Source organism: Equus caballus, chromosome 24, assembly GCF_041296265.1.
Source record: "Equus caballus isolate H_3958 breed thoroughbred chromosome 24, TB-T2T, whole genome shotgun sequence".
Lineage (NCBI taxonomy): Eukaryota > Metazoa > Chordata > Mammalia > Perissodactyla > Equidae > Equus > Equus caballus.
This window is the reverse complement of record NC_091707.1, coordinates 42,985,050-42,999,098: the sequence shown is the minus strand read 5'-3', so window position 1 is coordinate 42,999,098 and position 14,049 is coordinate 42,985,050. Positions and strand designations below refer to the sequence as shown.

The 14,049-nt window shown below is 35.7% G+C and overlaps 1 long non-coding RNA gene across 2 annotated transcripts in view; it reads left to right on the top strand.

Moving 5' to 3' along the window:
* The window catches only part of LOC102149692 (uncharacterized), a 65,939-nt gene that overhangs the window by 36,543 nt on the left and 15,347 nt on the right, over window positions 1-14,049 (top strand). For both annotated transcript variants that reach the window (XR_289447.3, XR_289448.3), the window contains exon 3: window positions 6,633-6,794. This is a non-coding gene — a long non-coding RNA (uncharacterized lncRNA). The remainder of the gene's footprint in view (window positions 1-6,632; window positions 6,795-14,049) is intronic.

Below are 14,049 nucleotides of genomic sequence, written 5' to 3'. Positions count from 1 at the left end.
ACTTGTGGCATGATAGGAGTTAGTACTACTGCATGGTTATCAACATCTTGTCCCAGATATCATGAAGAATAGGTAGGAAATGCTACAGAGATACCAAGCAGGCAAGTCAGCTCTCATGACTGACTCACTCTTGAAGTCAGTGCCCTGTTTCTGCACTGTAGTATCTTCCCCCAGACCAAAAAAGAGAGAGAGAAAAAGTGGTAGATGCTACATAATAGGAGAGAATGAGCTCCTCGGCACACATGGGGCTCACCCCTGGGGACATCCATGAATAAAGGCTTAAGAAGAACAGCTGCTCCTACAATAGCAGGTGAGAGAGAGCCACATAAATACCATATGCACTGTTATTACACCATAAATGTGTGTGTAAATATATGCACAGCATATGAATATATACATACATATGTTTATAAATGTATACACATATGGATGTATACCTATGTGTGTATGTGTATATTCAGTAGATTAGTTAGTTGAAAATTTTCCAGTATCATAAGAAAATATATGCAGCAGGAGCAGAGGCAGTAGGAAAGAATTATAGAAGTTTGAGTGTTATTTCTCACTGTGGAAAATGAGATACGTTCATGAAAAGAGGAGATAGTTTCACATATATTCACTAGAGGAAGGACTGTCTTTTTAACAGTAGTTTTTCAGTCTTATACAACAGATCTTAATTCACATGAAAATGTCATATAAAGGGAAGAATCTGTCTTTAGAACATTTGTGAATAAACTTGCCATCTGGAAACTAACAATTGTGATTTTTCAAAGTGCAGAAAAAAGTTTAGCTCTCAGGTTTGAAAATAAAGCCTTTTTAGGCATTTTAATTTATTTAATATTCAGTAAGCTAAATAAAAGTTTATTTCAAACTTTATTTATATTAAGAGAAATCAAAGTAGAAAATCCCCTGAATTTAAAAAGCAAAAATATTTTGAGTGCAACAATTGTATATATGTTTGTATATGTAAATGTATGTATATATACACAGACACACATGCACACACTCATATATATATACATACATAATTAGCAAACATTTTAAAGATCTGGTTGTGAGGATATTGTTAAATATATAAAAAGCAATGGGGAACTCTATAAGAAGGTTTCTGAGGATGTGTGAAGGAAGAGCCCCCAAGTGAAAGTGCTTCAGCAGAGGGAGGCAGGACAAAATAGATACAGGTGTAGGTAGTTTCGCATGTGTGGAAGTAAGAAATTGAGGGAGATCTAGTCATATTTTCTCTGTGAAGTAAGAGGTAAAACGGGATTTCTGTTGGGGGCTGGGAGGCATTGCTGGATTCCAGTTTTGAAAAATGTGGGGAAGAACTGATGCTTTTAATGCAGTGAAGAAATCATCAAAAAGAAACTTGGAGGGGTATCCTGCTTGTGTAGTGGTTAGGTTCGCATGCTCCACTTCAGGGTCCCAGGGTTCGCTGGTTTGGATCCCAGGTGTGGAACTACACACTGCTCAACAAGCCTTGCTGTGGAGGCATCCCACACAGGAGAACTAGAAGGACTTGCAACTACGATAAACAACTATGTACTGGGGCTTTGGGGAGAAAACAAAAATGAGAAAAAAAAGGAAGATGGGCAACGGATGTTAACTTACGGCTAATCTTCCTCACCAAAAGAAGCAGACCTTAAAAAAATTTAAAAAAGAAACTTGGAGTAAGATTTACTGCAAGTGTTTATGCTGAGAAAGGATGTTGATAACAAAAAATGAGATGCTTCAAGGACCATATGATAGAAAGGCAATGAACTGGAACCTTCACTGAGGTCCTGAAATGACCATAGCTAGGAAAACAGGTTGTACTCAGAGAATGTGATACCTGAATTAGTGATTACACAGTAGAAAAAATCTACATTAATAGCAAAATTCATAATGTGTGAGAGAGAGATGTGAATTGGAGCTGTGGACAAGGTCTTTAGAGATGAGGATGTTAAGGACAGAGAGTCCGTGTGCACACGGGTGTCACCAAAGATAGTAATGGCAGGATTTGCGTGGAGATAATGTTAGTGAGCCAGTCACCAAAATTTTTGATAAATAATTGGGAGTATACTGGATTTTTCTGTTGACAATGGCAATAAGATGGCAACGAGAAATGTACAGTGAAATATCATGGATCTCAAACGAGTTGTAATGTGTGTGTTTTACAAGAGAGTGGAGGTCTTATTGCTGGAAGTACTGCTGGAGAGTATGGAGTGCAGAAACAATATCTCACCACCCAGGACTATGAGAAATGAGCAGCTAGCACTTAAGAGCTTAGCAATGAAACTGGTATCTTCATCTGAGAGTCAGGTTTTACTTAACGGCAAAAAGGTGCAAATGGTGAAGATAGGGCTATTTTTACAACCCCACAATGACAGTTCTAGAGGTTATGGTGGGAAAGTTTTGAAAGTAAAGGTGTGGTATGGAGCTGGATCCAAGAAAAGGAAATACATAATGTTGGGAAGAACAGTGCAGTACAGTATAAAAAAAATCACAAAGCCCTACTCATGAGGCATCGACCAATTTAAACAGAAAAAGAGCAATGATGGATGGGGAACCCCTTTGAGCAGGGTGGTCTCTGAGCACAGGGACCTATAGTTTCACTTTTTCAGCAGGAATGCCTACAGTCCCAACACTTTCCAACTCTGTTTACAGGATACACAGCTAGGGTGAAGGTGCTTAAAGAAACCGTCACCATTATAAATTAATACATTGCCATTTTATTTATATATTAGTCCTCCCTAAGTCTTTTTAGTATGAACCATTGTAAGAGCATAAGTTTTTAGTATATTAACACAATTGATTTTCTGCATCTGCAAATCTAATGTTTGGTCTTTAAATCAGTATGTTTTCATCAAGGTTGTTACATTTACGGGATACAGATATGGGCCTTGTAACCAGAGAGCCTAATTTGGAAAAAAAAATCACATTATCTTATCATACCTTTTCAACCACAACATGTATGAACACAGATTTTTATCACATATGAAGAAAAATAATCAGCCCATTAATCAGTATCATAATAAGACAGGCTATTCCCACTCTTGACCGAGAGCTTATATCTTAATTTTCTCAACTGTTAAAAAAAATATTCAAACCATTGCCTGTGTTTCACACAACTATATATCCTGCCAACTATCATTAATCTTTCTAAAACTCAATTACATAAGGCCTTTGAAAAACGAAAGAAAAAGAGGTGACCACTTGATTTCTTTGTCCCTTTTGTTCACTCTGCCAATATGCATTTTTCTAGAACACTTTCTATGCACTAGGTATTGCATTAGGTCAAACCTTTGGCCTTGAGGAGTTCATGAGTTGAGGGTATTCAGTTCCCTCAACACTCTGGTGATCTTACAGATGACATACTTCAGTTTCATACTTCATGTTGAATATTGATTTTCCAACATTTTCAACAAAGAAAGGTCATCCTAGGGAAAGATCTTTTACTTTAGTAACAATCTTTAATTTTTTTTTCAAACACAAATGCTGAAACTCATGGCCTTCATTCAAACAAGCTTTCATTTAAACAGATTTTCTTCTTTTCTCAGACTTGAATGTAGCTGGTGACTTGACAGTTGAACAGCTGTTGACTTAAATTTCCATAAGTCTGTATGTTTTGAAAAAGAAGATTAAAATACTTCACTTTTCTATTCAGGTCCAACAAAAACAAGGGCAGCCAAACCTAAACCATTTTGTGAAGAGAAAAAGGATAGAATTCTTTTGGTCTTTTGCGTTGTATCTTTTCATATCACTCCCCGACATCCCCTGCCGCCACAAGACACGCAAACACACACACACACACACACACATGCACACACACCCCTCTGTCCCCAAAAGGAGCCCAAACTTAATTTTTCATGGGGTTTGTAGAAACACACGTAATGAAAACAGTATTGTTTATTCAACATCAAAGACTTTCTAGATTTGTCTCTTTGTCAGCAGCTTTTGAGAATCATTAATTTAAAGCAATGTAGATAGTTGTCTTTATTGGATAAACATCAAAACCCTCACAAAGGAAGAAAAAAGAGAAATGCTCTGGCACTGGAATTAACGCTTTGGAATAGAGATCGAGGATATTGTCGGTTGATTTCAGAGACTAACAGAACTTGTATGTAGACATTCTCAATTGAACATCTCATTCGGTGCTCTTTTCTCTGTTTAAGCCTAGTGTTAATTTAAGTGGAGGACTCAGCAGACTTTGCTTTTAGTATATCTAAATAAAATACACTCTCTTGCAATATATGTAAGGATATCACGTCAGTGAACACTACATTTTTGGTTATCTATTGAGGGAAGGAATAAAAGAGGCTGAGACTCTTTTCTCTTTCTTCACTGTTTGTGTAACCATGGCCCTCCCTGTTCTGTTTTCACGTAAATGAAAAACAAACAAACACACAACATGATAAGTGCACAGTTACCCTGGATCTTAAACTAGAGAAGAATGCAAGTAGTTATTTAAAGATAATCAGCTACATCAACAGCATCCAGTCTGGCCAACTATGTGGCAGGTTCAACCAAGCAAAGCTGAGTCAGGTGTGATGTTGACTTCAGTTGGCCACTCAGGAAGGTCCAGATAAGATGAACATTGGGCACTCCCTTAAAAAAAAGACATTCAAGGGACTGGCCTCGTGGCGCAGTGGTTAAGTTCACGCATTCTGCTCCAGTGGCCCAGGGTTCGCTGCTTCAGATCCTAGATGCAGACCTACACACCACTTGTCAAGCCATGCTGTGGCAGGCAACCCACATATAAAGTAGAGGAAGATGAGCACGATGTTAGCTCAGGGCCATTCTTCCTCAGCAAAAAGAGGAAGATTGGTGGCAGATGTCAGCTCAGGGCTAATCTTCCTCAAAAAAAAAAAGAAAGAAAAAAAAGGCATTCAAAGTTCTGTACATATTTCATTAGATTTCACGTTTTAAGAATATCCAGTATGTAAAATAGTCAAGGTATTACATTTTCTCCAGGAAAAAAAGCATGTAATGAATGCTAAATTTTATTAATAATTTGAAATTTAATTCTGATCATAATATGATAAATATGATTAAAATTCTATGAGAATCCATTCACTTAGCCAGTATTTATTGAGCATTCACTAGATTCACTCAGCGAACATTTTTTGGGCACCTTCCTGGTGACAGGCTTATTTGTAGATATTGAAGACACAAGAACAACATGTCATATCTCAGATCCCAGGAATACAGAGATGAAGGCGGTGTCGACAAGCAAGATTGACAGGACCATACAAAACTAATTTTGAGACATTATGATAACAGATAAAATAGGAATTAATAAAAAAGTTATTAGTGTTAAGGGGAATAATCAATTAATTGAATACTGGGACAAAGACCAGGGAAGACTTTCCAGAAGATAAGGTATTGATAATGGTCCAGTAAGGAAGAGGAAACATTGCCAAGGTAAGATAAAAGAGGAATGCTCATATCTCTGAGAGCTATGAAAGAGTATAATTAGTTTCATTGTATTGTTATTTGATCTGCTTTTTTCAAGTATTGTTATTTCACGTACATATTTCTATATAAGTTCATGGTCCTAAACTGTAACATCTTAATAGCTGTATTGCATTTTAATGCATGGATAAAGCACAGTTTAATAAACTGCTGTTAGATATTTGATTGTTTCCAGTTTTTCATTAAATTACCATATACATTTCAGAAAAAAAACTTTGAAAAGTTGAAGTATATTCATAGAACTGATCCCATACTTTTCCAGACATAAGTGAGTTTCAGGGTTTAACTCTGATGGACCAGCCCTGGTTAAAGTTTGGCACACTTGGTTTCAGCAGCCCAGATCTGCTTCCTGGGTGTAGAACCATACCACTCACTTGTCAGTGGCCATGCTGTGGCAGCGGCTCACATGAAGAAAAGAGGAAGATTGGCAACAGAACTTAGCTCAGGGTGAATCTTCCTCAGCAAAAAAAAATAAATAAATAAATAAAAATTTATCTCTCAGGAAACTGCAACTATTTATTTTGAACATCATTAGTGACTGATAAGCACACTAGATTTCCTGTAGTTTAATAAGTTTTTACTGGTTCATTAAATTTCAGCTACACTGAGGCAGAGATCATTTCATTCGCTAATATATACCTAAGACTTGTAGTGCCTGATACAAACCCTCAGTAATTAATTACTAAATGAATGAATGAATGGATGGACATCATCATTTAACTTAACTCTGTTTATTTAATAGGTGTATTTTAACATCATAGAGTTTGCTTATATCCACATGTTGATTTATTATTTTCTCGTCATATACTATCCACCTTGTACTACATTTATATTATAGGGTTATCTCGCACACTCTCTGGTTCTTAACCAATAGCTCTTCTACTCGTTCTTCTGGTTACAACATGCCACTTGTGTTTGGAAGAGTTAAGCGCCCAAGCCCAGGGAGTAATCATGACTATCTAAGCCTACAGATTTCATTCTTCTTTGCCAGACATCTACTTTTGCAGCCAGCAGCGGCCATATGATCCATTTCTTATCACTAAGATTAAGAGAAAGTTTCCTGAAAAAACTTCTTGGAATTATTTTTTTGTTATTGGGGGAAAAAAAAACAAAAAGAAAGAAAACCACTTGAGGAAAAACCCATTTTTATCAACGTCTCTCATGATTATTTGCTTTGAATGCAGTCATGATGTCTGGAGGTGTCGCCATTTGGAAACCATATTTCAACATGCCTGGAGTCAAAGAAGCAACCAGCTGCAGACAATGGAGTAGAAGCACGTCCTTGGTAAAATGATGGAGCTGTACCAACTCTGGACTGCTAACCTCTGGACTTCCTTGTATTTAAGGTAATTAAAAAACATTATTGCTTAAGTCACTCTAAGGTGGAGTTTCCATTACTCGAATGTGAAAGTCTTTCTGGCACAATTTTACTGTGAAACTTTATTAATGTTATACTTAAACCCATCCACCATAGCTTTCATGTTATCACTCCTTTCATCATTGGTCAAATTTCTTTAGATCTGGAATAAATATTATATTGTTTTCCTTTAATTTCACAAATTAATTCTATTTAGGTATATCTCTTGCAGTTTATTTCAACATACGAAATGAAGAATGGGATAAATTAATCTTTACACTCAGATTTAAAGCCCATAGGAACATAGTTACTGAATTTTCTGTTGGAATTTCTGCAGTCAATTTTTACTTTTCTTTCTGCTGGTCATTTTTTATCATTTTTAACATTACGTCAAAAGATTTTGTCAATTTGGGACTGGCCCCGTGGCTGAGTGGTTAAGTTCGCGCGCTCCGCTGCAGGCGGCCCAGTGTTTTGTTGGTTCGAATCCTGGGCGCGGACATGGCACTGCTCATCAAGCCACGCTGAGGCGGCATCCCACATACCACAACTAGAAGGACCCACAACGAAGAATATACAACTATGTACCGGGGGGAGCTTTGGGGAGAAAAAGGAAAAAATAAAATCTTTAAAAAAAAAAAGAAGATTTTGTCGATTAAAAATTTGGATGTATTTTAAAAGCTGGCATGATCAGTTTGGCATCATTAATTTAAAAATATGTTAATCCTTGACTAAATTAATATACTTACCTAATTTGATTTTAGTAACAATTTGTCAAGTTCTAGGAAATATTCCACGAGGACTTAAATTATCAGGAGATTTTTCCACAGGGATAGAAGAGGGGAAGGTAATGTGACCACAGATGCATTCAGGAGTTATTCGGCTACAAGCCAAGGGGTGCCAGTAGCCGCTAGAAACTACAAGAGGCAAGGAACAGATTCTCCCCCAGACCCTTTGGAGGGAGTATGGCCCTGCTGACATCTTTGATTTAGGCCCAGTGATACTGATTTCAGATATTTTGCTTCCAAAAATATAAAGAAAAAAACTTCTACTGCTTTAAGCCATCAACTTTGTTGTAATTTGTTATAGGAGCCATAGGAAATGAATACTAATGTCTTTGTTATTGTTTCCATCATTCTTCTATATGAACATTACTTGTGCACTGCAGTTTGACTAATTGAAAATTCTTATCTCTAGTAATTTATTTGCCTGAATATTCTCATACACAATCATCTGCAAAAGTGCTATTTTTATTCCTTTTTCCTAATGCTGTATTTTTCGTACTTTGTTTTTTGCTATTAGAGATATTGCATGAATTCCAATACAATACCAAAAGAACGACAGGATTGTGCTCTAATTTATCTACATCTTGTTTTGAGAAAGAATTGTCGGTGCTTATTCATTGAATAGAATGATTTCTTATTCTCTCAATATATATTTTTGTTTTACACATCTTTAGAAATAACATGGGCCTTTATAGCATTTCACAGTACAATCAATGTAGAGTGGTATAAAATGATGATCGAATTTATAGTATAATAGCTGTGAAATGCATACATCTTACATGATAGATTAAGTTAATAATTTCCTGATGGTTATCATCATGTGGTTGAATCTGTATATTGAGCTCTTACTCAGATTTTTTAAAGATCACTTTGCTATTGATAGTTTACCCACCCCTCGCGTAAGAAGGTTGCCAAGAAAAGTCTCTGGGTCTCTTTAGATCTTGGAAGTAGAGCTCTCTGTTGATAAAAGTTATAGAGTTGCAGATTCAGAAGGAAAAATTTCCAAGCACTGAGAAGGCAAATGTCACAAAGTATTTTTATCTTTTTGAAAAATGGGCTCATAGAAATGATGGTGCCAAATAGCCCATGAACAAAGGATTTTAAGGGTAGAAAGTGGTATGTTTGGGCCAATGCTGGAAGGACTGAAGTACTGTCTAAGTTTTCCCTAGGAAAGAGGAAAAGAACTGGATTTAGAGGATAGTCATTAAACGGGACAGATCCATTTCTCTGCTCCAATATACAGCATCTAAGAGAGAAGGGAATTTGATAGGGAAGAACACAGAGTCCAGAAAACTAAGACTGACATCTTGAGAACCATTGAAAAATCCACGCACAGGCTTGATAAGGAAGCAGTGAATCCACAGACCTTAAAGGGAATATGGATGTTTGGGCAAGGAGCCTGTGAGCCATGAAGAGAAAAAACTAAAACCCAAAAGACACTTCTCTAAATGTTCTTCATAACTTACATCCCCGCTCCTCCTTCACCAACTCTACAAGAGGAGGAGGCTCCAAACGCTGCCAAGATGAATTTCTTCCAGCCAGGTAGACGGAGATGAGAAAAGAATTATCGAGAAAGTACCATTTCTTTTACGTGATGGTCGAACAGAAAATTTATACATACTGAACAGGTCTTTCTTCCCTAAAAGTACTTAATCATATAGTAATATTATAATGTATTGAATTCTGTTTAGTCTGTATCTAAATTCATACATGATATTTAACTCTAATTTGTCTGGACTATTTTGGATATTTTTCTACTAATTTATAAACACACATATCCATACACATTTGCTTTATAACAGCTTACAGAACATAGAAATTATTCTTTTAATATTTATAGTCATTCTACAGGGAATCCACTGGAATTTATCCTATAAAAATTATTTTAGTGACTTTTACAGTATTTTATTGCTTATTGATTATACTTGGACTTTTTTATTTGTTTATTTATTTATTGGCCCATAAAGTTGATCCTTTTCCCACTTCAATCTATACTGGCTTTTAAATGCAGCCTACACTCACATTAGCTTTCCTGGTACCTATAGACACCATTGGTTGACACTGAATTTTTAGTCAACTGTAACACTTAACATTTCTTTCAGACAGGCTTCCAAGTCATTTTTAGAATTCCTATACATTTGACCTTTTAGTCTTAAGTGTAATAACATAGGGATTTTATTAAAATTCATCTTAATATATTTTCATTCATCTTGTATAAGTGATTCTATCAAATAGTAATTATTATATAATGTTGAATAAATGAATGATTTCTGGAGTCTGATTCTGTCATCCGACTGACATTACTCTTCACATTTGATAAGCATGCTATCTTCAAAGTTATTATTTGAACTATTGCTTAAAACAGAGCAGAGAAAAGTGTTCTGGGAACGTCCTTTGAAACTTCCCTTAATTTTGATATCAATCCATTAATCAAAGCCTTTTGGTTTCAGTTGTTCAGTCATTTATGAACCCAACTTATTTTATTATATCTAGCCATATTTTTCCTTCCTAAACATGATGTTATTATGAGTTAACTGGTCAATATTTTGTTATACTCCCGACTCACTCTCTCGATTGCATTATCTTGATATATTGATCTAATAATCAAGGTAAATAACTTAATTAGAAATTGGAATTTGAAATTACAATTATATCTAGATGTAATTCTATTTACTTTGCTTACATTTTTCTTAAGGTCTCTCAATGCTATATTGTTTGAGATGTATTCCTTCAGTATTGTTAGTGTTTTTTTCCCATATATTCTATATTCCTTAAAGTAATGTTTCATTCTTTTAAGTAATTTTCCTATCATACATGTATTATGTGATTCCACAGTTAGAAATTCATGCATTGCTGTTACCCACATAAGCCTGGTTAAGTCTAAATTACTCTCTTGTTTTTAGTCTATTTGTGTCTTCTACTTATAAATGAAGTAATTTTGAATATTTTTTTAAATCTAGTCAGTGACCTGTATATTTCTGTAGGGAAGTTAAGGCCATTTACATGTAACCTGATATATGCATACATATGTTATAGATGTATATACAATATGCATGCATATATACAAGTGCATATTCCAATATGTATACTTACATGTATACATATACATAAATATGTGTGTATTTTTATGTGTATTGTATACATATATACAAAATCCTAAGCAATGTTAAAAATTAACCTTTAATTCTTATCTCTTTTAATAAATTTATTTGGTATTTAATGAGTTTAAGCTCTTTATTTCCTTGAACTAGAATAATTATATAGGTTCACTAACTGATGGGACATGAGCAACATGAAAATAGATGTTTAAATTTGCAGCAACTACATTTTTTTTTTTTAAATATTGGCACCTGAGCTAACAACTGTTGCCAATCTTCTTTTGTTTTTCTCCTGCTTTTTCTCCCCGAATCCCCCCAGTACATAGTTGCATATTTTAGTTGTGGGTCCTTCTAGTTGTGGCATGTGGTATGCCGCCTCAACATGGCCTGACGAGCAGTGCCATGTCCGCGCCCAGGATCTGAACCAGTGAAACCCTGGGCCACGGAAGCAGAGCACGTGAACTTAACCACTCAGCCATGGGGGCGGCCCCTGCATTTTTTTTTTCATTTTTCCGAATTTTCTTTTGTTGGATAGTTCTTAAAATATACTATAGCACATCAGCTATTCATTCTTTAATATGTTAACAAATATTTTAAAATAACTTGAGAATTCTATTGTTTTATTTATTCACTTATTTTTTTTTAGATATATCTTTTCATTCATATTAACAAAGATTGAGGAAGTAGCTTAACAATATTTCCTAATTTTGATATATCTTTTGTTATTATATTTTGGTTAAAAACTTTTTGAAGAAAAATTTCATATGTTGTCACACTATATAGCCTTCTGTTTATTAGTATATTTTGCTTAACAAAACTAAATTTATGCTAACATTTAAGGTCAGTTAACTTTCCATAACTTATATTGTCCTTTAAGTCCTTAATTGTCTCTTACTTTGAGCATAGCAATAGAGATTATAAGCTAACAAATTATTTTCGTCTCCTGATTTGAAATGCAGTCACTCCTTCCTTCCTTCCTTTCTGTCTGAGGAAGATTGGCCCTGAGCTGACATCTGTTGCCAAACTTCCTCTTTTTGCTTGAGGAAGATGGTCCCTAAGCTAACATCCGTACCAATCTTCCTCTACTTTGTATATGGGATCGTGTCAAAGCATGGTTGATGAGCAATGTGCAGATCTGTGCCCGGGATCCGAACCTACAAACCTCAAGACGCCAAAGCGGAGCACACAAACTTAACCACTATGCCAGAGGACCAGCCCCACTTTTTCCTTTTAAATTTAAAAATAACTTTGGCCCAGTTATATTGATTTAAATTCAATTATCTTTGTTTAGCTTCTCCTACATTATTCTTCCACATGCGCTTGGTTTTAGGAGTTAAAATTATTTATCTTCATAATTTATCTTTCCTTTCTTTCTGGCAGCTCATAAGATAATGCCTTTCTCTTTAAAGTTTCAAAACTTTTACATCAATGCCTCGATATTGTCTTTTTGTTGATTATTCCTGTCAACTCTGCTGAATTCCAGACAAAATTTATTTTTTAATATAAGACATAAATCCATAATGTTATTCTGAATATGGCTGGGGATACTGTTTCTCTGGGTTCTAAGATCTGAGTCCTTGAAATTAAGCATTGTGTCCTATTTGTATTTTTATCTATAACAAGAAGCACAGTGCCTGCATTTGTCTTTATCTGCATCAATATCTGTATCTATCTATAACTATGCTATACCTAATCTATCTCTTGACTGAGCTAGTTAGCTCTCAAAAGAATTATGTGTCTCAAGCAGTATTCGTGGCTGCATGGGACTTACTCCCCAACTTCAATAATGCATGTGTCTTACAAAAGCATATATGCTGCTTACTTTTTTCTTTCTCTACATATCCTGTAAGCATGAGGTCACCAATGTGGTAGACCAGCGTGACATTTGAGGTTTGGCATAATGATCCAGATTTCTGTGGGCTAAAATGTGGTGCAAATTGGGAGAATTTATCTCAGAGGTATAGCAAAGAGGAGGTGCCTTACAGGAGATAAGAAAGTGCTTGCCATTTTTTCTACTTATTGAAATAGAGACAGAGGAAAAAATAGATTTCTTTACCAAAATATGAATACCAAATACTAGAGATTTTATACTTAGCTATGCCAACATACAAGATGATCGCTCCAGTGGAAATTACTATGTGGTTAAGCTTATGATAACCCATTGACATTTTACAAAGTCTTTTGCATTGGCCAAATGGGAGCATTAAACAATATTTTGTTGGAAGTGACAACTTATGCATCTCTCAAGTTTTGATCATTGCCATAAAAGGTGTGATATCTCCCACTGCTGAAATGTGATTTTTTCTTTTGATTAATTCATTTTGAAACAAGAATTACTTTGGAGATTCTTCCATTTAGTCCTTCCTATCATACTAATTCATATTCCATGGGTCAGTCCAATATAGACATTTTGTCAGTTGCTCACATCTCTTCCACTTTCATACTCAGGAACTGAAGAAAAAAATTAAAAGCTTAATTTGAAATAGCCTAGGTCCAAGTACTTTTTGGGCCTCTTCTCTTTGCTAGCCACACTCACCCCCTTTGTAATTTCATACGGGTTCATGGCTTTGAATACAACCAATACGAAATTCCTCCTTCTGGACTTCTCTCCTAAATTCCAGATTTATATATCCAACTACCAAACATCATCATTTGGATGATTTAATAGCATCTTGAATTTAACTTGTCCAACCTGCTTCAAGCGCAGCATTTCCCATCTCAGAGGATAGCAGCTCCTTCCCCAAAGTTACTTAGGTCAGAAATCACCTTTGATTACTCTTTCTGTCCTCCCTATCAGGAAATCCTGTTGACTTTACCTTCAAAATATCCAGAACCTTATATACCACATCTACTGCTAGACCATAGTTCAAACCACGGTCATCTCTCGCCGGGATATTTGCAAGGACCTTCTAAATGACCTTGCTGATTCTTCTCTTACCCCTACCCCTAAAGTCTGTGCATGACAGAGCACACTGGGGTATCCAATGGCAACACAGGTCAGATTACCTTTCTACTCAGATCAACCTACTTCAAAGCTTCTCCATCTTTTTCAGAAATATAAGCGTTATCTGACCTCATCTCCCACCACTCTTCCCTTAACTGCATTGTTGCGGCCATATTGGCTTTCCCATTGTTCTTAGCACACCTCAGGCAAGGCTACAACTTAGGGTCTTCGCATTGGCTCACCTCTCTGTCTGTAATTCTCTATCTGATTATAACCCTATGAATAGCTGCTACACATCTTTGTGGTTTCTGCTTGAAGTTTTTACCCTAATCACCCTTGTTAAAATCGTATCCCCCTCCTGACTCACAGCATGGCCAATATCTCTATCCTTTTCTACTATTTTAATTCACTCATAAATTT